Here is a 27,879-nt window from a genome sequence, read left to right on the forward strand (position 1 = left end):
TATTTCATTACTGAAGACATTTCAAGAGTAAAACAAACAGGGCATACTAATGGAGTGGAATGCAGAGAGATACATTTTCAGACAAAACATCAGCTTGAAAGAAATGTCTCCCCCATGTTGAATGGTGGCCCCAAAGATATGTTCATGTGGAACCTGTGAATGTGATCTTATTTAGAAAAAAGATCTTTGTAGCTGTTATAAGTAAGGATCTCAAGATGCGATCATCCTGGAATGGTTGGGGGAGGCCTCTAAATCCAATGGCAAGAGAGAAGGGGCCAGAACACACAGGGGATCAGGCCATGGGAAGACAGAGGAAGAGATTGGAGTGACGTTTCCACAAGTCAGGGCATGTCTGGAACCCCCAGAAGCTGGAAGAGGCAGGGAAGGATTCTCCCCTAGAGCCTTCTGAGAGAGTATGCTGACACCTTGATTTCAGACTCTGGCCTCCAGAAGTCTGTGAGAATAAAATCCTGTGTTTTAAGTCATACAGTTTGAGGTAATTTATTAAGATTGCCCCAGGGAAACGAATATAGGCCTCTTAGGGCTCAGTTCCTCAGCTTTCTCAGGAGCAAAGGCTCAAGTCTTCTGCTGTCAGAGAACTTTTGAGGAACTGTGGTGGGCAATGGGGAGCCATGGTTATTTCTTGATCAGGGGTAAGGCCGGAGAGATGCAATTTTTAGGAAAACTACAGTGACACTGATATCCAGCATAAATTTGGGAGATGGGAGGAAGTGAGTGACAGGAGGCTAGTTGGAAGGTAATGGGTATACTGGAAAAAACACGAATTTTGGAGTCAAGTATGTTCAGTTCTGACCCCAGTTCCTTCACTTACTGTTTCTATTGTTTTCATGTGTATAATGAGGATAATACTATCATGTGTGAGTTACAGATTTTATATATATATATACATACATACATATATATATAAAAGAACTAAAAGAAGTTTCATAAGTATTATCAGTAATAATGTAAAAATTTGGAAGGTACCACTGGAAAGGAAAAAAGGAGATACAAAGAACTGTTTCAAGATCACCAGGACTCAGAATCATGAGGATTTAGACTGAGAAGGATCCCAATGTCATCTAGTGCTCTCTCCTCACTACCCTTGGGGAGAGCTTGGAAGAGGGAAGGAAAAAATGGAATTGCAGTGAAGTTTCTCCCAGGGGCTGAGATGCCTGGTGGATTCTTGGCCAAGCCTGAGACGGTGGAGGAGGAGCTACTTTGGGAAGGAGATAAATTTCATTCTGGACCTGGTGATATTGAAGAGATGATGAGCTGCCCAGAGAGACTGCAGACCAGCTGGGGAACTCTCTAAGGCTACAGATCTGGGAGTTAATCGCTGAACATCCAGACTGGAAGCATACAAAATAAAATAAAATAAAATAAAATAAACAAATAAAAATGATCAACTCTCTTAAAAAAAAAAGGCACGTTATCAAAATAAAAACAAAGGGCCAAATTCTGCTTCGGGAATATTACTGTTAGATGCTGGAAGGACAACATGCCCTATAAGGGACAGATGTGGAAAGGTCAGAAAGGTAGCTGTGTTAGATAAATGAAGATGACTGAATTTCAGGTAATAGCAGAAATGCCAGGTGCTTCTGAAAACTGCATAGGATAAAGATTAAGAAAGGGACATTGGGTTTTAGGTAGAGAATGTCCTTGGGGACTTTACCTTCGTAAGGGAAGGAAAAAGGAAGAGGAGTTCGAGAACGATGATTCAGTGGTGGTTTACAAAGCAGACAAGTTAAAAACTGGGTCAATGTTATTATATGTATTTTGGGTAAACTAATTTAAAATTGGGCCAGACTATTTATTATGATTCTGCTTTCCTTATTAGTAAGACAAAAGGATGACTGAGGTATCTTTTCTCCCAAGGTCAAAGAGAAGGAGGCTATCCAGATTCCGATCTTGGACTCATCGCTGCTCAGTACACTGTACCTACTTCCAACTAGTGACCTGAGTACTCCCTATAGTCAGGAAGGATGCCAGGGACTGACATAGGAGCTAGGTAAATATGATCTCTCCATTTGTTAGATTTTAGATGGGTTAAGAAACCCCTGTACAAGGTTCCACAGTCAAAAAAGCAGATGGTCAAACACTATACTGTGACTTCAAAGTTATACTGGTTCTTGTTACCCTACTTGGGTACTTCCTTTTGGGAACAAGGCAGGGGATGAATGATTCAGATGATATAGCCTTGTCGCCTTGGGTAAATTATTATTGCTTTAATAATAATGAGAAACCAGGAGCCTAAGAAAGAATCTCATTAACATGGATCCAGGCTATTCCGTCAGGAAATCAGAATCTGAATAGTAGTATTTCCTTTTGGGAAGCCATATGGGAAGGAGACTGGAGAACAGACATCTGGATGCATGTGCCTGTTATAGGAAAACTTTTCTTTCCCCTTCGTCTTGGGTTTTAATCTTCTAAATTTGTTTACAGGTAAGGCCCTACGTGTGGCCGCGTGACTGGACCAGTCCCACGAGGAGTGGTAACTCCTTGGGGGCCCACATGCTGGCAGCTCCTTCCAGGATTCTGCCTGGTGGGTGCGCTTGAGCTGGACAGCAAGCATGGGAGGCGGCAGGGGCTGGGTTTCCTCTCTTCCTCTTAAGAAGTGCTTCCGACCGGAATGATGGAGTACAAAAGTGTCTGTGAAAGTAAATAGATACAAGGCAAATAAATAAAAATGCCCAGAAGCAATTACAGAAAGGAAGTGACATTTTTATGTAAGTCACTTTCCTGATGGACCACAGGCCTGCTTTGCTGAGAGTGCCGTGGGAATGCTTCCGGGAGGGGGCCGGTCGCCAAACAACTAGAGCGTCGTGATAAGAAAATCAAACAAAAAGAGGATGGAAAGGCCACCCAGCAATCACTTGAGGCTGGAAGTTGCTGCCTTTATTTCCTCTCTCGTTGGCTCACCCCCATCGCTGCCCCACGCCCCGAGCGGGCAGATTGGGAAGCGGGGACCTCTCTTCCCCGTCGGCGCCAGCCCCGCGCGCCCCCCTCGCACCCGCCGCTCCGGTGCGTCTGGTCTCCGGGCCGTGGCCGAGGCAGGCCGAGCTGCGGGCCCCGGCGCTGCCTGCGCGCCCCCAGGTGGGTGTCGGGCCCCCGCCCGGAGCGCGGGCCCGGGTCGGCCCCTGGGCGGTGTCGCGGCGCGGCCAGGGAGGAGCGGCGGGAGGAGGAGGAGGAGGAAGCGCGCGGAGGAGGCGGGCGCAGCGCGCCGGGGGAGGGTCGCCGCCGCCGCCGCCGCCGCCGCCGCCGCGGGGATCGTCAGGCCGGAGCCGCGCGGCCGAGCGGGCGGCAGGCGGCGGGGAGGGCTCGGCGGCGGAAGGCTCGCGGCGGCCGGGCCGGCGGGGTCCGCCCGGGCCGGCAGCGTCCGCCGAGCGACGGGAGGAGGGAGCGGCGCAGACAAAGAGCGGCGCCTGGGCGGGCGCTGAGCGGCCGCCGCCCCGGGACCCGCGCCGCTGCCCTCCGGCGTCGGCGGGCGGCCCACGGCGAGGTAAGCGCTGCGCGCGGGTTCGGGGCGGGGGCCGCGAACTTGGGCCGCGCGGTGGAGTTGGCGCGCGCGCCCGGGTAGGGGCCGGGGGGGCCGGTGCCTTCGGCGTCCTGCCGGTGCCCTCGGCCCAGCCGCGGCCTGGCCCCCCGCGGCCGCGACTGCCCGGCACCTCCCGGCTCCGCACCTTCCCGCCCGCCTTCCGGGCTCCCTCCCCCCTCCCTCCGGGCCGGCGCTGGGGGGGGCGGGGGCGCCGGCGAAGGCGGCGGGCGGGTGGGCGGGCTCAGGGGGGCCTGAGCGGCGCGTTCCCGGGACCAGAGACCCCCAGGCGCGGGGGGCGGGAGGGGGACTGGGGGCGCCCGGCCTGCAGGCTGGCCGCGGCGGGCACGGACCCGGGGGCGGGCGTGGGACCGTGCGGTGGCCAGGATCGCCGTGGCGAGAGTCTCCGGGAAGAATAGCCCCGGTTCGCCCGGCCGCAGCGCGGGTACGCGGGAGGCCGAGCTCGGCCGGGAGAACTTAACTGTGTTTATGGCAACTATTTATGATCCCGCACAAAGCTGCTGTCACATCGCATAAAGGAGGTCCTCGCCTGGGCGAGGGGCGCTTTGTGATGGGTTCCAGGCTCTGCGTCCTGTCCCAGATTTACATGACTCTCTTACAGCCACCTGAAAGAAAGTTTCTCACATCGCTCTGCCCTCTTGGTTTATTCAGGGCGATTTAACCACCAAGTGGTTCTGGAAGAATTCGGTGTGTGATTTTTAAGGCACTGAAGGTAACTCCCTTGTGAGCGCAGTTAGCGTGGCATTGTGTGGAGGTATCTAATTTGCCAAACGCTTTAATTTGTAGACAGTAAGGATCGCCCTGGAAGGTCTGCGCGGGATGCGGGGCTTGGGGGGGTGGGGGGTTTGGGTGGGGGGATGGGGGGGTCATTGACTGATGAACCTCAGGCACCTGACTTTAGCATTGTAACAGCTTCAGGGACAAAGCAGAAACGAGTATAGTGGGCCTCCGTCACTTCAGACAATTCCGGTTGGCCGTTTCCCCTTTATTTGGTTTTGTTTATTTTGCCAACAGGTTTAAGGTTGAATCTGCCAAGTTTGTGTCTGCATTAATGGGATGAGCAGGCCCCAGTGCTGGGCCCCAGCAACCTAAAAATCTTGCAGGCCCCCTCCTTCCGTTGACCCAAACAGAAACTGAACCACAGAGGCCAGTGGGCATTGGCTTAGCCCAGGACCAGGTAGGAGAGGCCCTTCCGGGTTCAGGCCCAGCCCTGGCTTCTCCTGGCTTCTGGGAAGGGATTTGGGTAGGAATGAGAGTAATTCGGGTGTGTTTCATACCATTTCGTTTGATACTGTTAGCAGAAGTGCTTTTCAAGTCTTAAAAATGAATGAAACTGAAATTAACCAGGGCTACTTTAACTTATCAAAACAGATCGAAACTTCGCTTCAGAACACTCTCTTAATGCACTTACCAGGTGTTCTTAGATAGACGGGTAAATTAACAGGATTAAGCATGTGTGGCGTTTATATGTATAAAAAGAAAATGGTGGTAGTTAGTGGATGCATGGAGAGGAAACGGGCTTAACTGGGAGTTGGGGCTGCTGGTGTAGGTGTTTGGGTGTTTGGAACAGGGATTTCCCAAGAAATGGGTGTTAACCGTGCTGGTGGAGCAGTGACCAACAAGGGAACATCCTACCTTAATTATTTCTTCCACTGAGGTTGGCTAGATGTACTTTTGATGGGAGAAAAAGGCCGGATGTTTGTGGTCTTCTGGCTGTAGTGACTTGGAGGCTGAAATTGAGAAGTTTAAGCAGTGCGGAGCTTGTGGAGGTGCTTGACTCTGTTTGCTGTCCGGTAGGCCTCACCTGGGCTCAGAGCTTCTCAGCTGCTACCTAAACACACCACGGTATTGATCATGGAACTTAGGATGAAATTGGGTGGCACCCGTAGAACTGACCGCTCCATCACCCACCTCTGCCCACTTGTGGAGAAACGGGCCCTTTATGTATGTATGTATGTATGTTCTCTTTGTAAGTAATCTTTACACCCAATGTGGGGCTGGAACTCACAACCCTGAGATCAGAAGTCCCATATGCTGTGCCATATGAGCCAGCCAGGTGCCCCTAAACTGATCCCTTTTAAATGGGTGGGGCTTGTGTAAGGCGCATTTCTAATAGCTGTGCTCAGTTCCCAGGCTTTGAGTTTTGCTTTATTACATGCTATATGCTTAAATTCTCTTGTTCCTTGAAATCTGTGACCCTGCCCTGTCATTTGCATTGGGGATTATTGAGGTTTTCCAACCAACAGCAGATCTTATGTACATAGTATTTGAGAAAGGCATTATCATCCATATTAAATACACGGGAAATCTTCCTTACATGCGCACAAACTCAACCTTTTGAAATACCCTAAAGACTCCCTGATTGCCTGGAATAACCTGGAGTCCTTTACTTGATAACTTGCATTAGCTTAATTTGCCCTGGGTAAATGAGGCTCTGTTGCTCTCTAGGATACACATGCTTCTAACAGCCCAGACTGACTTGCAGTGTGTGCTGGGTGGGGGGGTGGGGGGAGCTTGGGGACATGGTTCTCCATCATTCAGAATGAAACTGGCTAGCTGAGGAGCTGAAAATTGCTTGCTGGATCTGCAGGGGAGGGCAGTGGACAATGTTTGGGAAAACTAGTAAGCTGAACTTTTTTTTCCACAAATGAACTGGAAACTCCCCACGACTCACACCAAAGGCTTAGGGAATTAGTTTTCCCATCCAGAGGGATAGCAAATGGCGCTTCCAAATTGTTTCTCTTTCTTCAGATGAGTGATGGAAACTCTTCATGGCATGTTTTCAAAGGGCCTACGCTAAAAAAATGCTATCATGTATGTTGTTAAATGCTTGAGTTCAGGCAACTTAGAAGGAGGTCAAGACAGCCTTTAACCAGTTATCAAAAGTATGCAGCTAAAGTAAAAATAGTTTCCTATTTCTTTAGGCCACTTTAGTAACACAGTTTTAAAAATTAGACTGTTCTTTCTTTTCCTACATTTTTACTTTGAAGAGATCCCAAAGTATGTCTATTTCTGAAGGTGTAATCAACATTAGCAAGTTATTAACCCCCCCCATAGCCCCCAACACCCGCACACACGTTACAATCTGCCCTGTGGTTTCTTGTGTTCATACCTTATACACATGGTTCCCAATAAATACTGACTAAACACATGAATATTGAGTTCTGAGTCTGTCGAGTTATTAGGGCTCTAGGTTCCCACTGATATGTGAGTAATAAAAGATCTCTGGGATCTTTGTACATCTGCTCAGAACCTGTGACATTGTGGAAGGTTTTGGCCCCAGGATGTCCAGACAATGGGTGAATTTGGTCTGGTGGCCTCTCTGGTTGGTAAATTCTTGCTCAAATTAATCATTTCTAGTCCTGCAGCTAAACTTAAACAAAACAAAAAGCAAAACAAAAAACAAACCCAGTTGCATTACCACCTGGAGGTTTGGCTCCATATGCTTTTCAGTGGACTGTGTGTGCCGGCGTGAACTGGAAACTCGGGGTGAAGCCTTTGTTACCCTGGCTTGGTCAGTGGGCCCATTGGCTCTACCTTACCTTTTTGTCCCCTTTGTATTTTTCATGTTTTTAAGAGAAGAAGCTTCAAGTACATTCCGAATTGAAATATTGCAGTTTCCTCTTGATAGTTTTGCTGGTCAGTGGTTAATGAAGATCCAAAGTGCCATAGGCAGATACAAATAATTGGTGTTAATACTTGTATGTTAATTTATAGTTTACAAATTGCTTTCCACATGTGCCATCCTGTTTCATATTTGAAATAACATGGTAAAATGGGCTCTGGCCCTTATTTCTGTGTGAGGAGACTAGAGCTCAGGGACAACACCAAGGAGGACAGAGCTTGAACTTGAGGGTAAGTCTGTTCCGTTGGAGAGCCCTGTGGCCCTTAGCTCTGTGGCTAAGCAGGCAGTAGGTAGGGAACACCAGAAGGGTGCTGGATAGATGTTTTTGTAAGGCTACTGATCTGCTAGCACGTCGCACTGAGGAAGAAGAGCATGATAGACCTTGCGTGGATGCCTTTGCCGTGTGGCAGATGTGAGCAGATAGCGGTGGGAGCAGGGTCTATGTGTGGGTAGACTCTTTGAAGGTGAGCCGTTTCAGGGGAGACTGTTTCAGTGAGCAGTTTGAGTGAAACTTTTGTCCTTGATTTTTTGCTAGGAGCCAGCATTACCCTGGAAAGCGTCTGCAAGTTGAAGTGTGCTTGTTCTTGCTTACTGTGTGTATCAGTCTGCTCTGGATACCGTAACAGAACCACACAGGCTGGGTGCACAACAGAAATTTATTTCTCACACTTCTGGACGCTGGGAAGTCCAAGATCAAAGGGCAGGCCAATTCAGTCCTGGCTTGTAGAAGGGCATCTTCTAGCTGTGTCCTTGTGTACCCTCTCTTTTCTGCCTGCAGAATGACTCCGCCCCGTGCCCTGAGCCACTACAGTCATCGGTGGCTGGACCCTGAATGGCACTTTGCTAACTGTGGTAACAGTACCGAAGTTTATAATCACCTTGTTTCAAAGACTTCTGTCCGTTGGAGTTGATTCACTGTTACCCCTTATACTAGAGGCGTCGTGCATAGCTATGGCCCTGCCCCTCGGAACTGTGCATGTCCCTGTGAGAGGAGGAGAGCGTGGGTGCAGAACATCCTGTGTGTCTGCTCTCATGTGGCGTGTTTCCCTGCAGATACCCTTTGAACTGATTGTCAGGAGCAGTGCTGTTCTGTTGAAATCTACTGCGGGCCACAGATGGGAGCCACGGACATAATTTTCAATGTAGCCACATTAAAAATGTTAAAAATTATGTAAATTTTGTAAAATTATGTTAAAAAATAAATTTTTATATTTTTATTTTACCCAAGAGATCTAAAATATTTTTATTTCTCCATGTAATCAATGTAAAGCCTTATAAGTGAGATAATTTACATTGTTTTCTTTGTGTGCAGTCTTTGAAATCGGGCATGTATTCTGCATTGAGGGCACATTACGTTCCTTCTTTCTTTGGAGTGGCCAGGAGCCCCGTGAGGCTAGTGACTGCCATATCGCGGAGTGCAGGTGGATAGACTTCTCATGATTGCCGCTTCCTTTATTTTGTACATTCTAAAATTGAGATAGCTAAAAAGACAGAGTGGAACAAGTTAGAATAATAGTAATGGCAATTATTATTATTCCAGAGTGGGAAAGGTGTAATCTGGGTGGTTATAGGGAATAACGTGATATCTCATGCACTCAATTTTAGAGTACTAAAGTCAGATTCGACTACATGTCATTAAAATACTTTGTATATTTTACAAAGATTTTGAAATGTGTTTTGGATTCTAGAGGTTAAATTGCCAATTTAAAATACCTTTTGGGTATTAGGATTCAACATATTTCTGATGGATGTTAAGTACTTGATTTATTAGTACAAAAGCTAAAATCGTATTTTCTTTAGTGATTAGTTTATCCATGAACACACACACACACACACAATCACATTGCAATTACTGTTCTAAGCACTTCATACAAAGTAGTAACTCCTTGAATCCTCTCAAAAGTGTCAAGATACTTCCTGTTTTTATCCTTATAGATAAGGGTACAGAGAAATAGCAGGTTACCTTGCCAAAGTTTCCATAGCTAGCAAGCAGCAGGTCTGGAACTCAAACTCAGGCTGACTTTGGGGTCTCTGCTCTTATCCACGAAGCTAGGCCACCATCTCTTCGTTAAGATGTATCTGAAAATATGTAAACAGAACCATAAGCTTTTATTAGGTATAAGATTTGAGAGACATTGATAGAAAACCATTGATAAAGAGTGGAGCTTGGATATTGGTTCATTCTGGAACTTCCTTCATCAGCCAAGCAGTGGAGGAAGGCCCGAGCTTGGGAAGGACCTAACGAATAGTTAGAGCCTCCACTCTCATGGCCGGGGAAGGCTAGCTGTGCAGGGTCACAGGGGATCATGACTGAGCATCCTTGGCCTTGCTTCTCCTCCTAGCCCCTCCTTGCCATGTCCCGTAGGCTGGTGCTCCTCAAATGGGCAAACTCGCCAGCTCTGAGATGGGCATGAGCATCCCTTAAAACTCAGGTGGCTGGACCCACCGCAGAGGGTCTGACACGAAGGTCTGGAGTGAGGATGCCCTTTTCTGCTGAGTTCCCAGGTGACTATTCGTTACGTCCTTCCTAAGCTCGGGGCTTCCTCCACTGCTTGGCTGACAAAAGAAGGTCCAGAATGAACCAGGTGACCTGTGTTGGGATGGGCGCCTCACATTGAGAACCAGCACAGTGGGGTTTGCAATAGGACACTGGTGAGTGAGGGGGCAGTGAGTGAAGAGGTTTCTACGTTGGGTAGTAACAGCATTGTAATTCGAGAGTGGCCTGCAAGCCTGCCTCTAGGCACTGTGGTTCAGGTCTGTGCACCTGTTCCCTTCATATGTGGCTGTGTGGTGGGTCCCCACCCAATTTCCGCCACCGTGGGGACTGAGGAGGGAGGCCTGACGATTCTCTTGCCCCTCCACCTAGCTCCTGAGCCCTTGTATTGTTGGGATGCCTTTTGGGAGGCCATTGTCAGCTGCAGCTGTTTCTTCTTAATGAGTTCCTGTGTAGTAAAGAGAAGGTAGGGAGGGAGGTTCTTGGAGCCCTGGAGCCCAACAACACACCAAATCCTTTTCTTAGGGGCTGTCAGAGCATTGGCTAGCCTTTTAGTGGGTAGAACTGAGGTAGAACCAAGAGTCTGGTGTCTCTGTTGGGGGAGGCGTCTGTATGTCTGTCCCAAGACTCGGGAACACTGGTTTTGGATGGACTACACCTTGGGCAGCTTCTCTGAATTAACAGGCTTAGATTTGCAGTCAGGCTGTTTCTCCTGTGGCCAGCTCTGTATGTAGCATGTTCCAGGAGGAGCAGCGGCAAAGATTTATTTACTTAAACAAGTTTAATAATTCTCCCAGCAGCTGTGGGGGTGGCCTACTAGTAAGAAATGTTACAAGAAGCTGAGGTCACAGTGAGATGCCTAGAAAGTGCCAGTAGCTGTCTTATCAGACAAAGCCCATCAGTGTCGACATCGATTTTCCTTAGAGGATGTGCCTCAGTTTAATATCTTATGAATTTTGGCTAAATATTTAAGGACGTCTGCAAGTCAACAAATATTTTCATTATGTCACTTACGAGTCGGGCTGCGGAAGAGAAGAGCAGAGCGTTTGGCAGCCGTGTCCATTTTAAGGACGATCACTTTAAAAGCTTGTTTCCCTGTTTGCAAGTCTCTTGGTGTTGGGTGGGGGTGACGGGGAGAGGTCTGAATGGGTGATAAACAGCCCTCTTACTGCTCTGAGTGAGGGAAGCCAGCTTGGGGACATTGACATTAAAAACTGCAAACTGCTTGAGGATTTTTAAGAGATCAAGAAATAACAAGGGATTCAGGGAGTTATTTTAGAGACAGTTTCAGGAAATTTGATATAGGTGAAGAGTGAATTTTCATCAAACCACTTAAAAAAAAACCTATTTAGGAATAGAATCTGGCAAGACAGAAAAGTAGATTTTTCTTTCCATTCTCTTGGTTCTTCCCTCCGTGTTTCACCTTTGCATGTGACTGACTTAATGTACACTGCCATCCTGACCGTTTGTCTTAAAGTCTGTTTGCCATCTGTTTCCATACCTGCCCTCTGATGGTTTTTTCCTTTATATGCTTCCGGTATGGTCTTCCTGGGCCATCCCTAGCTTGTGGTTCAAAGCTGCTCCCACTACCTCTCTGTCCTGCGTTAGTGCCTTCCCCTGCTTTTCTTAGTCATATGTTTTATATGGTTCAGGAGATAAGACCCAGTGGCAACTGTAAACAAACATTGCCATTATCCTCTAAAAAAGAAAAAGGGGAGGGGGGATCACACACACTAGACTGTCATAATTTCCATTTCAGAGCATCCCTGGGTGGAACCGAAGCTCACTTATATATCACAGGTGAAGGCTCAGGTGTTGAATACATTGCGGCTTAAACTTGATTGTGCCAGCACTCAGTGCTGGTCACGAAAGCTGATTCTACCTGCCAACAAAGAGAGGCAGCTCCTCTTAGCTCTTCCTCGGTGTGTCAGGCAGGTGAGGGCTGCATGTTGAAGGAAGAAGGTATGTTTTCAACATAATGCACGTTAGTACGTGTAAATTCCCATCCATTTTCGGATCTTACTGGTTGTTAGGTATGGATTGAGAAATAAAAGCCATTCACTTTTGCAAATAGAGAAATACCTTTTTTTAATTGTTAGTATTTTAAAAAACTTCATTGAGACTTGAACCTCCAGTTCTATATATAGGTGAGTGGTTCTCACCTGGGGCGTGATTTTGCCCACGTGGACATTTGGCAATGTCTGGAGACATTTTTGAATTATCTTGACTGGGGAGCGCTCCTGGTGTCTAGTGGGTAGAGGCCAGGGGTCCTGCTAACCATCCTACAACGTAACAGGACAGCCCCCATCACAGAAAATTCACTGGCCCAGAATTTCAGTATTTCAGCAACCTGATGTCAGTGAATGCGTTTCTCTACTTGACTTAAACCCTTAAATTAGTGGCACATGTATTTTTTCACACAGTTGTCCATATGGAGATCATTTTTTTTCATCCATTTCTTTTTTTTTTTTAAGATTTTATTTATTTATTTGACAGAGAGACAATGAGAGCAGGAACACAAGCAGGGGGAGTGGGAGAGGGAGAAGCAGGCTTCCCGCTGAGCAGGGAGCCCAATGTGGGACTCGATCCCAGGACTCTGGGATCATGACCTGAGCCGAAGGCAGCCGCTTAACGACTGAGCCACCCAGGCGCCCCATCCATTTCTATAAACATGAAAAATATCTATTTAGAGAGTCAGACACTATTTATACATCTTAATAGTTATATAAAGGGGAAACCTACTTGAATATAACTGACTTAACCACGGTTTATCTGTAATACTGTTTGTGGTAAAATATGGCATACATTGCTTTTCAAATTTTCTACTTCTACATATTTGGACCATATAAGTATAAAATGTTGATTTTTTAGGAAACATTTTGAAATCTGGCTGAACTGTGATAAAAACATACTCCCCTTAGAATGTCCACTTACAAGAAAATAATGGGGTCTCTTCTCAATTGCATTTATTTATTTGAGAGAGATCGAGAGAGAGAATCTCAAGCAGACTCGCTGCTGATCACGGAGCCTGACGATGGGCTCAATCTCAGGACCCTGAGACAATGACCTGAGCCGAAACTAAGAGTCGGCTGCTTCACTGACTGAGCCACCCAGGTTCCCTCTCAGCTGCTTTTAATAAGTCATCAGTTTTCAGAGGTTGGTCCACTCAAAATCTGTTTACATAGCTCAGAATCCTTTCAATTGGTGACTGTCCATAGGAAAAAAAGTTTTGTTGTTGTTGTTATTACCAAAGTTCATAAGATTCTAGGTTCAACCTGGTAATCTTTGAGCTGGTCACATCTGTTAGCTTTCAGATGTTTCACTCCCATCTTTGTATAGCTCCAAAAAATAAACTCTTCAGGGGAGAGCGAATGAAAATACCACAAATTAGACCTTTTCCAGGGAAATGGAAAGAGAAAATTATAATTTGGCTCTTAGTCTCTGTCAGGGTTAGCAGCAGAGCTGCCTATTAGCTGGCCTGGAATATGATGTTGATGCTCATACTTTTTTTTTCTTTAGACTGAGGCTCCCACTTGACAAAGTCTGATAATCCCAGGAATTCAGAGGGCCGTCAATTAGAAATTTCCCTGGCTTTATCTAGATCTATTTTGTATAAATCACTTCCTGTTGTACTGCTCTTCCTTTTTACTTTGTTGCTTATCTTCTTCCTTCCTCTTCGGTTATGGGGATAAACACAAAATCAGCACTTTTTAAGTTTTTGAATTTCTCTTGGTGATGATCGTTAAAAAGTACAATCAGTCTTGTCTTTTCCAAAATGCTCCCGTCCTCAGTGGACTGAGAAAGACCTCTGAAAAGTCACTAGTAACTCTTTGTACAGACAAACATTCTAGGTATGGGCTCCAAAACAATGTAACATATCTAATTGTTCTTTGCCCAGGCTCGGTATAATTTGATTCTTCCAGCCTGGGTGGAGGGAGGCAAATAATGTCACTAAGTCACTGTGTAAATGAGGAAAGTGCGGGTCACAGGGCAGTGACTGGCCCGCAGGGGTCTTGTGAGTGGCCGAGAGAAGCCCCCCCAGGCCCACCCTCTCAGCAGTGCAGTGGGTCTGGGGTGTGTGTGAGCTGCTCGAATCTGGAGCTGTGGACCCTGGATTTCCTTCAGGCTTTGTATGTATGTCTCCTCCCTCAAAAATAAAATGTTGGCCTTTACGCAGTGACTTCTTGACTTTTAATTATAATAGGAGCTGGAATAACACTATATCATCCTGAACTTAATTAAGAGCTAGTCTAGATTTGAACTGCAAAAATAAATTGCTTCCTTTAGGCTCCTTTCCACCTGCTGCTAATTTGGCTCAGGTTGTGCAGTGAATCTGTAACCTCCCAACCTCTGTTTTGTCATCTGTGAAACAAGGCTTTAGTGCTCCTGTTTTTGAAGGCCTGCTGTTCCCTGTTTAAAAATCTGAACCGTACCGTGCCTTTTCAGAGACGTTTCTTCCAAAGGAGGGTGGCATGAGCTGACTTCTGTGGTCAGTTTTGTTGCTCTTCCTTTTTTTGTGAATTGGGTTTGAGGACCGCAAAGGCACGTGTGTGCAGGTGTGGAAAAGGCTGCGTTATTCATCCCGATCTGACCTACAGATTGGACTGCAGGCCCCAGTTTCACTTAGCTACATTGTCACACACCTCGCACTTTCGTGCCAGGTGCTCTGGATACAAAAACCCGCCCTCAGGGAGCTTCTAAGCCAGTGGGAGATGGCTTCACGGGTTCCCACTCAGCTCTCCTCCCAGCTAACTAGTCTATAAAATGACTGTCACCTCTGTGTGGAGTCCTGGAGGGGCTACAAGGAGAGATGCTGGGGAAGTCCCCAAGGCCAGGTAGACCTCATTGCACGTATTCCAGGGAAGGATAAGGTTTTCTTTGAGATTTTCAGGAACTCTTCATTCTGCAGGCGGCCCCAGAGACCGTGGCATGCCGGCAGAGCAGAGACAAGTCCCACTTGCCAGTTGTCGATCTCTGTCGCCACCACAGCTGGGTCAGCATGCCGTTCCCACTTCCCAGGATGGCCACTGTTCTCACAGGGCCTGGCTGAGGTGCAGGCCGTCTGTTTGCTTAGAATGAACACTCGATTTGGGGGGTCAGCTAGTCCATAATTTTCAGAGAATGTGAACTCTACTTATATGTTGTTTATTTGCCTGAGACTTTTAGCTCTTAAAAATTGGTAAAGCTACTTTTCGGTGCTTTTAAAGGAATGTTGGCATGAATTAGCCCACTATACTTCCTTATTCATTTCTTTTTTTATTGATAATGGCATAAATGCTTTGTGCCATTACATTTTAATCTGGAAAAGATTTATTTAGCAAATTATTATTTCACTTGGGTTAGTAATGAATATTATAAACCACTCTTGGCCAGACATTTCCCAGGCTTATTTTGTGTCCTACTGATAGTCTAGTTTGAAGTGTGTCTCCTTTGAAACTTGAACCCTTTCTTACTTCACTATAGATGTTTTGTGTATTTTAAATGCAGTGTTTCAGATTGTTGACTTCTGCTTTATCTAGTACCCGAATCATTGTGCCGTTTGACAGCATGTTGGTATGAAACTAATTTCTAAAGGTGGGCTGATTTGGGTGTTTCTGTTCTAGTTTTGGTTAGTGTATGGAAATAATACTGGCATTCCAAACAATTAAAACCATAATCAGTGATTTGTCTTCCATTTCATACGGAACCAGTTTACATTTCACTTTTGATGATGTGGATTAGTGGAAAATAGTTTTTATGTTATTCCGTAATTAATTTGTGATATACTGTAATTAATGCTTAGTGCTCAAATTAACTTAATTTGAGAATAATGAGAGTGTAACTTGAGATATGAGTTATGTGATGCACTTTTAAAGATTGCTTAGAATACATCGATTCCTGGCTCTTGGGGGCCTGAGTAGGAGAGAATTTAATGTATGTTCAATTAGTTGGTTCTGGATCTCATTTAAGGGAGGAAGTTTTTTGTTGTTGTTTACAAACTCATGTAGTCTATTATCTTACATATTCAAGTACATATAGTTTGCTCTTTGTTTGAAGAACAGCACAAAAATTGTACTGAGTTCCAACCATGTAATAATCTTATTTTATTGTGTTAAGCTAATTGGGTACATTTATCTCCTTGTGTTCATTCCGGTTTTTACCTACTTGTCCAAAGTACAGTTTGTAATTCTTGAAAGTCGTCCATGTTATGCTTTGCATATATGTATTTATGTATAGTACATATATATTTTTAAATAGACCTCTAATTTTAGAAGTTTTAATAATTTTTTAAAGCTTTAAAAAGTTTATTTAAGTTATCTGTATACCCAACGTGGGGCTCGAACTCACAGCTTCAATATCAAGAGTCACATGCTCTTCCAACTGAGCAGGCCAGGTGCCCCTAATTTTAGAATAGTTTTAGATTTACAAAAAAATTCTAAAGATCATACCGGTACATGATTGTTAACTAAAGTCCATACTTGATTTGGATTTTCTTTTTTTTTTTTAAAGATGTTTATTTATTTGACAGAGAGAGAGTGAGAGAGGGAACACAAGCAGGGGGGGTGGGAGAGGGAGAAGCAGGCTTCCCACTGAGTAGGGAGCCTGGTGCGGGGCTCGATCCCAGGACCCTGGGATCATCACCTGAGCCAAAGGCAGATGCTTAACGACTAAGTCACCCAGGTGCCCCTGGATTTTCTTAACTCTTACCTAATGTCCTTTTTCTGGATCCCACCCAGAATTCTACATGACCCTTAGTCCTCATGTCTCTTGAGGTTCCTCTTGGCTGTGACAGTTTCTCAGGCTCTCCTTGGTTCGATGACCTGTACAGTTTTGAGAAATACCAATCAGATGTTTTGTGGAACATTCCTCAGTTGGGATTTGTCGGCTGTTTTTCTTATGATTAGACTGGAGTTACAGGTTTCGGGGAGGAAGATCATGGAGGTCAGAGGTCAAGTCCCATTTTCAGTGCCTTGTCTCAGTGATACATACTGTCAATGTGACTTGGCACTGTTGCTCTTGACCTTGATCCCCTGGCTGAAGTGGTGTTTGCAGGCTTCCCCACTGTAAAGTTAACTGGTTTTTCCACTGACCCTACTGTAGGTTTTGGGAGGAAGTCACTTAAACAGGAGTTAAATTCTACCCCCTTAAGGAGGTGCATTTCCTGCAGTTATTTGGAATTCTGCATGGGCGATTTATTCTCTCTGAGGGAGGAAGGTTTTCAGTGGTTGCAGGGGCATTGCGGCACTGCCCTTGGTGCTGTTCCAGGGGAGAGAAGATAGGAGCTGCCCTGTTTCTAGAACATGGTCCTGGGGCACGTATTAGAAACACAGATTCCTGGGGCCTGCTCTGGCCGCACTGCCTGAGTCTCCTGGGAAGCGCTGGTTTTGGAATTCTTCCTGTTGAACCAATTGCCCCAGTGGTTCTGAAGCATTTTCTTTCTTTCTTTTTTTTTTTTTAAAGATTTTATTTATTTATTTGAGAGAGAGAGAATGAGAGAGAGAGAGAGGACGAGAGGGAAGAGGGTCAGAGGGAGAAGCAGACTCCCTGCCGAGCAGGGAGCCCGATGCGGGACTCGATCCTGGGACTCCAGGATCATGACCTGAACCAAAGGCAGTTGCCCAACCAACTGAGCCACCCAGGTGCCCTGAAGCATTTTCAAGGTGGAGAACCACTGCTCTGTTTTACTGTTTGAACCCTCTCTCCTGCCAGTAGCTTCTATTCCCATGGCTCCCCTGCAAAGGGCTTTTGGCCTGATCACCCCCATGGTTTTAACCCCTTCTGGATAGCCTAAGTGGTTCACTTTGTAAACGCAAGGTCAGTCTTGCCTCGGTGTGATGCCTTCAGAGCTCCAGCAGAGGGGAAGTAGTGCAGTTACAAACCGTGGGCCCTGCAGGAGGGGTCAGTCTGGCCGCAGGAGGGCGGCCCTCAAATGCCCAGCCCTGTCTGAAAAGGCTCTTGTCGTATGTGTGTGCCCATGAGAGCAAGCGAGGGACTGTGTGATGGTGGGGGTGGCCTGTGGACGCTGTCCAAGTTTGGGCAAATAAGAATGGCCAGCAGATGCTCATGGTCTCCTTGTGTGCCTGATGCCTCTTGCTATGCAATGGCCATCTATCTCTTAGGCGATCCCCGATTGCAGGGGAAGGCAGTGGCCTGAAGTGGCTTCTCCTGTTGGAGGAGGTGCTTAGTGCAGAGGGGGCTGCTGGTGGCCCTTCCCACCTGCCCAGGTACTGTGATACAGCTCCAGGTGTGTGTATGAGCAGAGGTCTGGGCCCAGGTGGGAGTTGGCTCAGAAGCTGGCTTGGGGTGGGAGGGGGAAGGGGGCCTTGGGAGGGAACTTTTTTCTCTAGCAACTGACCGAAGGTTCTAGAGAATCTTTCTCCAGAGTGAGAAGAGTGATTGACCTTTCTCTTAGGTGCAGAAAGGGTCAGAGTTAAGGCCAGGAGACCATTCACTTTCCTTTTTATGCCTCCTCTCTCCCACAGCAGTGGTAGGATTTGAGGGTAGGGTAGGGAGTGGAAGGCTTTCTTACTGTTCCGCTCTCCCCAGAGCAACGCGGACCAGAAAGATTCAACTGTACTCATGCACACAAATATACTTTGTATTAGTGCATTTGTTTATTAAAATTCACTAGATAAGAACATCTGCAGCAGCTTCTTTGAACTTGATTTCCTTTTAAATCCATGCCTCTGTGTTCAACGTATAATTTGCGATTTCTGTTTTGACCTGCGGATTTCTAATTTTTTTTTTTTAAAGATTTTCTTTATTTATTTGACAGAGAGAGACACACAGCGAGAGAGGGAACACAAGTAGGGGGAGTGGGAGTGGGAGAGGGAGAAGAAGCAGGCTTCCCGCTGAGCAGGGAGCCTGATGCGGGGCTTGATCCCAGGACCCTGGGATCATGACCTGAGCTGAAGGCAGACGCTTAATGACTGAGCCACCCAGGCACCCCCGGATTTCTAATTTTTAAGAAATCTTGTCCTTTTTTCTAAATTTTTGTTTTGACCCAATTTTTGTGAGGTTTTGGCAGCCATGTGTAGAAGAATCACTCGAAGTGAAAACGAGGACTCGCACTTTGTTGGAAAACATTTAAGGGCAGTATTTCTGCCCAATTGGCCGGTCTTGGGTTTTCTTTATAATACACAAGATTTTTGAGAGCATAGTTTCCATATGTAAGAGTGGCGTTGAACAGAGTGATCTCTGAAGCTTTTTTCCAGCTCTCAAGCTGGCAGAGGCCTTGGTCGAGGAAATGGGTCGCACCTAGTAGGCAGAGCATCAGACTGGGGGCTGGGTCGAGGTTCTGGGCTGCGTCTCCACATCAGTAGGCCTTCCTGTTATTCTCAGCAGCAAAAGAGCCCTCTGCTCCGAAAGGTCCCTCCAGCAGCCCCCTTGCCCCAAGTCTGGACTCCAGGGATTTTGCTGAATCTGACGGCCTGGGGTCATGGCGTAACGTGAAGTTCCAAGTGACTCCCCAAGTGGGAATCCTGACCCAGGGGCCCTGTTTGTGAGTGGATGGACTTTGGGGGGGGGGTCCAACCACATGAGGTGAGGAAACTTATATTTTTATTTTCACTAGTTTTTAACTGAAATTTAGTATTTCCTTCCATTGCGAATGCAGATCACACAACCCTTGACATTCACGGTCCTCACAGAAATGACTGGGGTTCTCATAACTGCATCACGGTGGTTGCAGATATGTTGAAATTCGAGCTACTCTTATCATTCCTTTGAAATTATGGTGGTTATTAGATCTGCCGCGACACCCTTTTGTTCAATGAGTTAATAAAGTAGCACATATATTACAATATCTCAAATGTGTTTTTTAAATAATATTTTAATAACTCTGCTTTAATACAACTGCATAAAATGAAAACCATGTGGAAGCATCGTGAGGAGGAGTCCCGAGGCCTCACCAGCCTGACTTGGGGGTGGGTGGGTGTGCACAGGAGATCAACACTTCTCGGGGACTGGGTGCTCTTCTGTCTGAGAGGATACAGCTGCTGGGCCCTAGCCCTCTGGCCAGAGATGGTCTGCACAGGCCTTGCAGAAAAGTGATTTAATTTTGTTGCCTGGCAGAACTCTTTCCAGCCCTGCAGTGATGACAGAACATCTCCCAAGTGGGTTAAAAAAAAAAAATATATATATATATATATATTTATATACACACACACACATATATATATTTTTAAAGATTTTATTTATTTATTTGACAGAGAGAGACACAGCGAGAGAGGGAACACAAGCAGGGGGAGTGGGAGAGGGAGAAGCAGGCCTCCTGTGGAGTAGGGAGCCCGACGCAGGGCTCGATCCCAGGACTGCAGGATCATGACCTGAGCCGAAGGCAGACGCCCAACAACTGAGCCACCCAGGCGCCCCTATATTTTTTTTTCTGCAAAAAACCAAACCAAAAAAAAAACTCTAAAAAGAATTTTACTTAGATAAGAAGCCTAAATCATTGTTTTTGTAAATTTAATCATTTAAATTGTCAAGGTAGGAAAATATATATTCAGTTTACTAGCTAAAAGAAAAGCGAATATAAATAGTGTTCTCGGATTTTTGATCCGAGTAGAGTGATGGGGGTGGGTTGTGGATTTGGTACCTGGGGGTTTATAGTAACGACCAGCATTGGGAAAATGTCGATGACTTTTAAAAATCTCTTGCATAAAAGAGTTGGACTTTTTGGTTCGCAGCGGTGTTGTGGCAAAATGGTTTCTGGAGTTTTGACCCCATGTTTCACAGAAATATGCTATAAAAAGCATTTTGGAAGAAGAACTGGTGTGTGCATGGCTTGCACTGTGCTTCCTTGTACAGGATTATAAATACTAGCTGCTGGGAATTCCCATAAAATGATGGACCGTGTGGAGGAACATTCCTTAAGTATTAATGTGACAGTCGCTACTATTTATTGAGCACTTTACATTTCATACAGTGACCTGTTTGCTCTTCACCACCACCTTCCAGGCTGCCCTTATCCCCGTGTAACAGATGAAGCAAGCCCTTTAGAGAAGCTAAGTGATTTATCCCAGTGTTAGTCCTGACAGCCTCTCTGTTTTCGTGGGGGCGTGTTCTGTTTGCACACGTGCACGGTGACCTTTGAAGTCACCCGCTCTGCCTTGGGCGTGCAGGTGGATGGCCCTGCGGGCAGGCAGTCTTCCGCCTTCCGCGCCCCGCTGGGACTTGAGCGGGCACGCCTCCTCCGCTGCCTCGTGCATCCCCGCGGGCGGGCGCCTGCGTCCTGCGCCGCTTCCAGGTGCGGGTCACGGAGCTGCCTCCAAACTCAGGGGCCCCGCCCTTCCGGTTGGGAAAGGCTCACCGGAAGCCAACCGAGCCCCCTCGCTTGCACTGCCCTTCCCAGGTGGGGTTTGCAACTCTGCCAGGTCTGCAAGGAGGTGAACTGAACGCTCACATGCCGTATTGAGACCTAGCTTTCTGAGACATCTCTTTTCTGGCACTGCTGTTTTTTCTTTTAATTTTTCTTTCCTTCTTTTGGGGGAGGGTGGAGTTTTTTTTCCTGATAAAGACAACATACTAACTCTTAAAGATAGTATCTGAAGAGGAAGATGCCTCCTGCAATCTTATCCCAAGAGAGAAACTTCATATTTGTAATTCGTCCTTGTAAGTATTTGTAACCATCTGTACAATTTTATGTTCTTCTTAATAGGAACATTTCCCCCCTTTGTTAGTAGTCCTTGTACTGTTTTCTTGTTGAGTGATGTCCCCAAGAGTTGAAAGTTCCGTCCATTGGAGAAACAGCCTACTGACTTGGTCATTTAAGTGTCTGCTCCAGCAGATAAGGAGCCCGTGTGCATCTCTGAGCATATTTTGTTTCTTCTACTGAATTGTTTCCGGAGAATCCATTCCTCAGAGAGGGGTTGCAGAGTTAAACGGTGGGGACATCCTTATGGTTCTTGATACATGTCGCCATAATGCTCTTCAAAAGGCTTGCAGCAGTTTTCAGGAGTGTAGAAGTGTCGATGTCCCTGAAACTACACTGCTTTGGAAAAAGTATCAGTGGCCCCTCTGTAAAGGCATTTTGAGTCCGTGTAGTCTAGAGGACCTTATCTCCGAGAGATCCTAAAACAGCGTCACTGCTGTTTAAAAACAAGTGGACTAGAATTTGTCCACATGGTGACTACCATGTCCTTTAAAACAGGCCTAGTGTAAAACAGTCCTTGAATGTCAGGGACTCTGCAGGTGCTCATGGATTGAGAACTACATGGTCCTTCTCAAGGCTGGGCCCTGCTGCCAACTTGCCAACTTGACTTTCTAGCTGGTGGGCTGCTCAGCGGTAGCATGTCTCTTCCCTTTGAGGGTGGATTTAGTTTTTGTGAAGAATAGATTGGAGCCTTGTTTGGGGCATAAACTGGGTGACGGAAATGGATTATCCTGCTTTGGTCCCTGGCCACTTGGGACAGAGGGAATGAGGCTGCTATTATCTCTGAAGACATTTTTAGGAGGAGTTGCAGATACTTTTAGTAAATTTGCCACACCTAGAACAGGCAGATCACCTCCCAAAGGTACAGTTCAGAGAGAGAGAGAGAGAGAGAGAGAGAGAGAGAGAGAGAGAGAGAGTGTGTGTGTGTGTGTGTGTGTGTGTGTGTGTGTGTGTCTAATTATGCGTATTAGCTATGCGTTGTTGAGTAACGAATTAAGAGCCAATGTAAGCCATGCTCTAACTCCAGACCTACAGAAACAAATAATAAGCGTGTGTAGTTTTAACCTGCGCAGTTTGTGGTGATTTGATACCTAGCAGTAGGTGACTAATACAGCATAGAAGTGTAAACTGTTCTTACTCCTCCACAGTCAGACTTTCTTAGACTTTGTTGCTGCAAAGCAGGGCTCCCTGAAACTGCAACCCTCCTTCTTTATTAGGTTTTTATGACGTTTCTCCTAATTGGCTCAAGATGTAGTAGAAACCCGTTTATGGTAAGCCCTTTAATAAGATTTTTAAAGAAAATAAAAGAATGAAGGGGGGGCATTGGCGGGGGATTAAGTGGGGAAAGGTGAGCAAGATGAGTGCAGGGATAGTAGCATGAGACTGGGAATGTGGGCACTTCTTCCCAGCTGGGAAATGGCTGTGCTGTGGGTGATACTGAGAGTGACCATAAAGTGGGACAAACTCGATGTTATTTTTTTCTCCCTCTCTTATTTCATTTAGATGTTCTTTTTTTCTAGTGCTGTATTCTCCTTTGTCTTTATCCACCAGGCATCGATCAGGGTGGTCTCTATAGGAGAAAGCAGGGAGCAGGGGTTCTCCATGTGAACAGCATAGCCAACCTCAGTTTAAGCCCCAGACTTTTGTGTTCCCTGGCCTTCCTTCCCCTGATAGGCATGCAGGGATTTTTCCCACAATTTTTTTTTTTTAAGTAGGCTCCACGCCCATTGTGGAGCCCAACAGGGGGGCCTGAACTCACACTCGAGATCAAGACCTGAGCTGAGATCAAGGATCAGATGCTTAACTGACTGAGCCACACAGAGGCCCCACAAACTATTTCCATCTGTAGTGAGTAATGATTTATGAGTTAATAGTTCTAAAAGTTTTCAAATTTGTGGAATAACTGATCTGAGCTGCCTGTAAAGAGCTGGTCCGAACTGGGAATCAAAGAAGGGGTGAGGTTGTTCTTAAAGAGAACGCTGACGTAGTCAAGTGTAACTCCTCCCATGGCCGGGTGTATTTGCCCGGGTGCGTGACACTCGTATGTGTGAAGTTAGCCGGGTCGGGTACACACACACGTCAGTGCCAGGATGGGGGTGGTTAACCTTCTCTGCCCGGACCCTCCTTGTGTTTCATGTCCTGTCCTCCACTCTGTATTCCCTTGGGTGACTTTTGATTTTATTTTTGCCACATGTGTCATATACATCGAATCAAACGTAATGTGCTGTTAACTTGATATCTCTAGTGCCAATGCCTAAATGGCCGACTTGTGGTGTTGAAGAAAAGCTTAGAGGCCTAACAGTGAGGTAGCTTACGGAATTTGACTTTCCTGGGTCAACCTTGTTATGACAATAACCTAATTAGTATTTTGTGAAAGGGATCCTTTATAACGTTATATTTTGGTGCACTGATAGAATATTTAGGAATAGCTATTTCTCTTCACGGTGGTGTTAAAAAACAAAATGCAAGTGAGTCAGTTTTTTAAAGATCTTATTGGCTTCCTTCAATGATTTGTGAACTGGGAAGCATCCCATCCTGCAGACAGAAAGGAGCTCCAAGGAGCTGTACAAAATGGAAGACTTGTATAGGCAGAAGGGAAAAGGAACAATGAGATTATAGTGGACAGAAAAGCAGATTGGTTGTGACAAGGTCACTTTCCTTTAGGGGATGGCAGGGGTCTATCAGGCAAAGTACCGAAGTAGTGCTGATGAGGTGATTCTTCATTGACTGGCTTAAGATTCCATTTCTGGGAGCATGGAAACTGAAGTTTGGTGACATGGGGCCTGTTTTTTTTTTTTTAATTGTTATTATTTTTATTATTTTTTATTTTTAACAATTCCCCTCTTTTGGTCAGACTCTAACCTGAGAGATGTGATCAGAATTTAAGGCATTAGCAGTACTCACAGCCACCACTTGGAAGTTGAGTTTTGCGGAATCTCTGTCGATATTCACAGGTGATGGTGTTTTTTTGGCTGACTCTTTGTGTGGTATTCACAAGTCATGACTTCGGGTTCACATTCTTTAAGTCAGTCACTCTCTTCATTCCTTTCTGATGTTCCATTCTCAGTGAGATCATTTGCTTGGTGGTTAGCGGCTGTGAACACGAACATGCATTTAAAGCTTGTGAGAGAGTACAGTGCACCAGGAAGATTATGATGATTATTTTTAATGATTTTTTTTATCTATAAGAGCGAGCGCATGCACGGGGGTGGGGGGTAGGGACAGAGGGAGAGAGAGAATCCCAAGCACACTCCCTGCTAAGAACTGAGCTGGACATGGGCCTCGATCCCAGGACCCGAGATCATGACCCAAGCTGAAATCAAGAGTTGGTGCTTAACCGACTGCACTCCGTCCAGGCACCCCTGTGATTATTATAAGCAGGATAATTCCCAATGTCTGGAGGACCTCAGAGCCATGGTCCCTAAGACCCATACCAATCAAGATCAAATCCCACTGAAGGAGTCACTTTCTGAAGCTAGCTGGCTTGGTACACTGATCTTATGTAGCTTCCCCAGAAGTGTCAGTCAGTACAGCAAGTGGCATGGACTACAGCACAGACTAAAACAATAATCAAGGGCTATCCTATTACCAAGAAGAACTTTGGCCAGAGAGGCCGGGAATTTTTGTTGGCAGCTGGTGGATTCTGCAATACCTTCAAGAGTTAAAAGGTGAGGTTCTGATAATAGCCTCATTTGCACTTAATGGTAGCCAGGGGAACAGTGATCTACCAAAGGAAGCTATCTTGGTGTTATGGATACCCCCTGGTAATTCCTACTTGAGTCCATGACTCAGGGGTGGGAAGGTGACAGCCATGGAGACCAGTAAAATGGAATGGTCTGTGGACCACACAGTTTTATTCTGGTTTCCCTTGCCTTGTGTCCCTTTCTTGATACAAGGCCTGGACACAAGGTTCCCTGGCTTTGTGGTTGTTAAACTGAGGCAGGGAAATAGATACCCAGGGTTAAGGAGCCTGACTTAATAGAGATGGGGGCTTAGTTCCATTGAAACCGAGGCATTTGTCAATCAGGGAAAAGTGTGTGATGGACAGAATTACAGGATTGTCAGCATCGTGGCCCATTGACCAGTAGTTTGGAGATTGGATTATCCCTGTTTGCAGTGGCCCAAGTGTATTAACAATCTTTAAGGCCAGAGCAGATCAAAATATGGGCAAATGAATCATAAAGGCCTTCGTATTATAAAAATTAGGAAAAAGATGGTCAGAGAGGGAAGGAGGAATAGAGAGAAACACTCTTGATCTGGTGTCTTGGGTGGAAGCAGTCTGCCTTGATGTTGGCTGCTTCTCTTCTTTGCCAGTTTGATTTTGAGGTCTCCAGCATTTGCACATCACCAGATGTCAGGTGGACCTGCCTTCAGCTGTGAAATATGCACCGAGTTTCACACCTTATAATTTGTCAGTGGTGTCAGTGATCAGGAGTTCCTGGTAGGGTCCTTTTTATGATTCTCACTTCTGCAAAAGCATCAGAGTAAAACAGTAGTTGTCTGTAAATGTCAAAGACTTAAAGATCATCATTGTTAGGATTCTTTGTAATGGAAATGACAAGGAAATTTGATCATTTGTGCAATATACAGCATTTTAAGAGAATGCAATTATGACTGATAACATTATACTGAGACATATCAGATTTCTAGGAATTTCATACATTTTCTAGAACGCTTATATTCAGAACCTGTGTCCATACAAGTATAAGCTAAGGAGGTTTAGCATCTCTTGAGAATGCTTCCCATGTAACTTAACAGCAGATAAACCTAATTAATTTAATATTTTACCCAGGTGAGAGACAAATCCTTTGAGATTTTCCAGGAACCGTCTGGGAAATCTCAGAGTTACTTTAAGGTGGAAGAAGCCTCCATTTAGAATTTGATTTTAGGAAGTTGATGTTTTGTCAAGCGGTTTGAACATTTGACTAAATAGGATCACAGATCATTATGATATAATACTTCATTATCTGTTTAACCAAAATGACAATAGAAGATGCTGTTAAAGGCAAATGCAGAAGGTTACAAAGTTGTGAACGAAATTTAGCTCTTTTAGGATTGAAAAGATTGGGTTTTCTTAAGTAACCCAAGAGCTGATGAAGACAGTGTGACGCACGGGAAGTTATTTTGGTTAAAACACAAAATCTTTGCTGCCTAGGCAGATTACTTAAAAGATAAGGAAACTTTCACCATCTCGGATCTAAAGCGTACTAAAGGTCCAAGAGAACACTGTCCTTTTATCAGGAAGAAAATCAAATTCTAATTTTGTACCAGTGTACTCTTGCTATTAAAACTCATTAGAAAAACTTAAGTATATCCATTCCAATCTTAGCCATCTTGACCACTTGTAAAATTCCCTCTATGAGATTCCTTTTCCACAAACCTACAACTGTGTTTATATCTGTTCAGATCTTACGTATATGTTTTTTTATCATTCTGGAACAACTAGTCATTTTACTCTCCTTGTCTACTCTTAATACGTAGTTGTTTCCCTTCACCCTTGTTATTTATAAGAAGTTTCATGTACTTCTATTGACTAGAATTCTTAATGCCCAGAGTCCTTATTTCCTAGTGAAAACTAAGAAGTAAGCAATCATGGACTGTCTCTTACACTAGCATTCTGTGGATCAGCAAACTCATAAATACATTTCATAACTTGAAGAAGTGTATTCTTTCTCCTAGTAAATTTCTCAGTGTTGTATGGAACATGTTTACTTAAATACCTGCATATCTTAAGTTTCTCTATAATAAACCAGAAGTAGAATTAGATAAACCTGTGTTCAATAATTAATGTTCATTATTTTATCTTATTTGAAAATGATCTAGATATTCAATGGCTGTACATCATTTAACTTAACATAGCAAAACTCCAAAGTTTCAAGTTATCAAAAATATTTGGGGAAACTATTTAAGTAGACACACCGTAAAACATAATCATGGCTAAAAAGTTCACCTAAAAACTTTTATCCTACTTAATGTCAATCTAAATCACTTGTTTTTAACATTTAAATTATTCATGAAAATTTTGCAGACATTAAACAAAGTTATCTATTAAGATATTTTTCTTGCTGACAAACTTTGTAACAGAGATAAGGTTAATCTGTTTGAGTAGAAAATGCAGGCAGAATAAAAGTATTATATTTAATGCTGGTAGCTCTAAATACATGCCTGTTTTAATTAAACCAACAAACTTTAAACTTGCGCCTTTTTTTTTTTTTTTTTTTTTTTTTTTACCGAAGACTATCCTAGATCAGGCAAACCTGAAAAATATTTGGGTTAGTTTTTATATTTCTGAGAGTCTAGAAATTCTTAATTTGGTAAATGCGTGTTTTTATTTAAACTAATTAAATAGACCTTTTTAAAAAAAAAAAAAAATTTTGGCAATACCATCCAGAGGTAGAAAAATATCACACATCTACAGCATACATATTAGACATACATAAACATACATACATACAAACACAGACCTTACAACTATTGTTTTAAAATTTTAACCATATGGGGTGCCTGGGTGGCTCAGTCGGCTGAGCTTTTGCCTTCAGCTCAGGTCATGATCCCAGAGTTCTGGGATCAAG

General features: G+C 45.0%; 1 protein-coding gene across 5 annotated transcripts in view; it reads left to right on the forward strand.

Annotated features, from left to right (window-relative positions):
- Nucleotides 1-3,272: 3,272 nt before the first annotated feature.
- Nucleotides 3,273-27,879, forward strand: part of NCK2 (NCK adaptor protein 2) — a 153,443-nt gene continuing 128,836 nt past the window's right edge. For 3 of the 5 annotated variants that reach the window (XM_027621760.2, XM_027621762.2, XM_027621763.2), the window contains exon 1: nt 3,273-3,502. The gene's annotated coding sequence lies outside the window, so the exon portion shown is untranslated. The remainder of the gene's footprint in view (nt 3,503-27,879) is intronic. The other 2 variants (XM_027621758.2, XM_027621759.2) reach the window with 1 other exon arrangement.

This window comes from Zalophus californianus, chromosome 8, assembly GCF_009762305.2.
Source record: "Zalophus californianus isolate mZalCal1 chromosome 8, mZalCal1.pri.v2, whole genome shotgun sequence".
NCBI classification, from domain to species: domain Eukaryota; kingdom Metazoa; phylum Chordata; class Mammalia; order Carnivora; family Otariidae; genus Zalophus; species Zalophus californianus.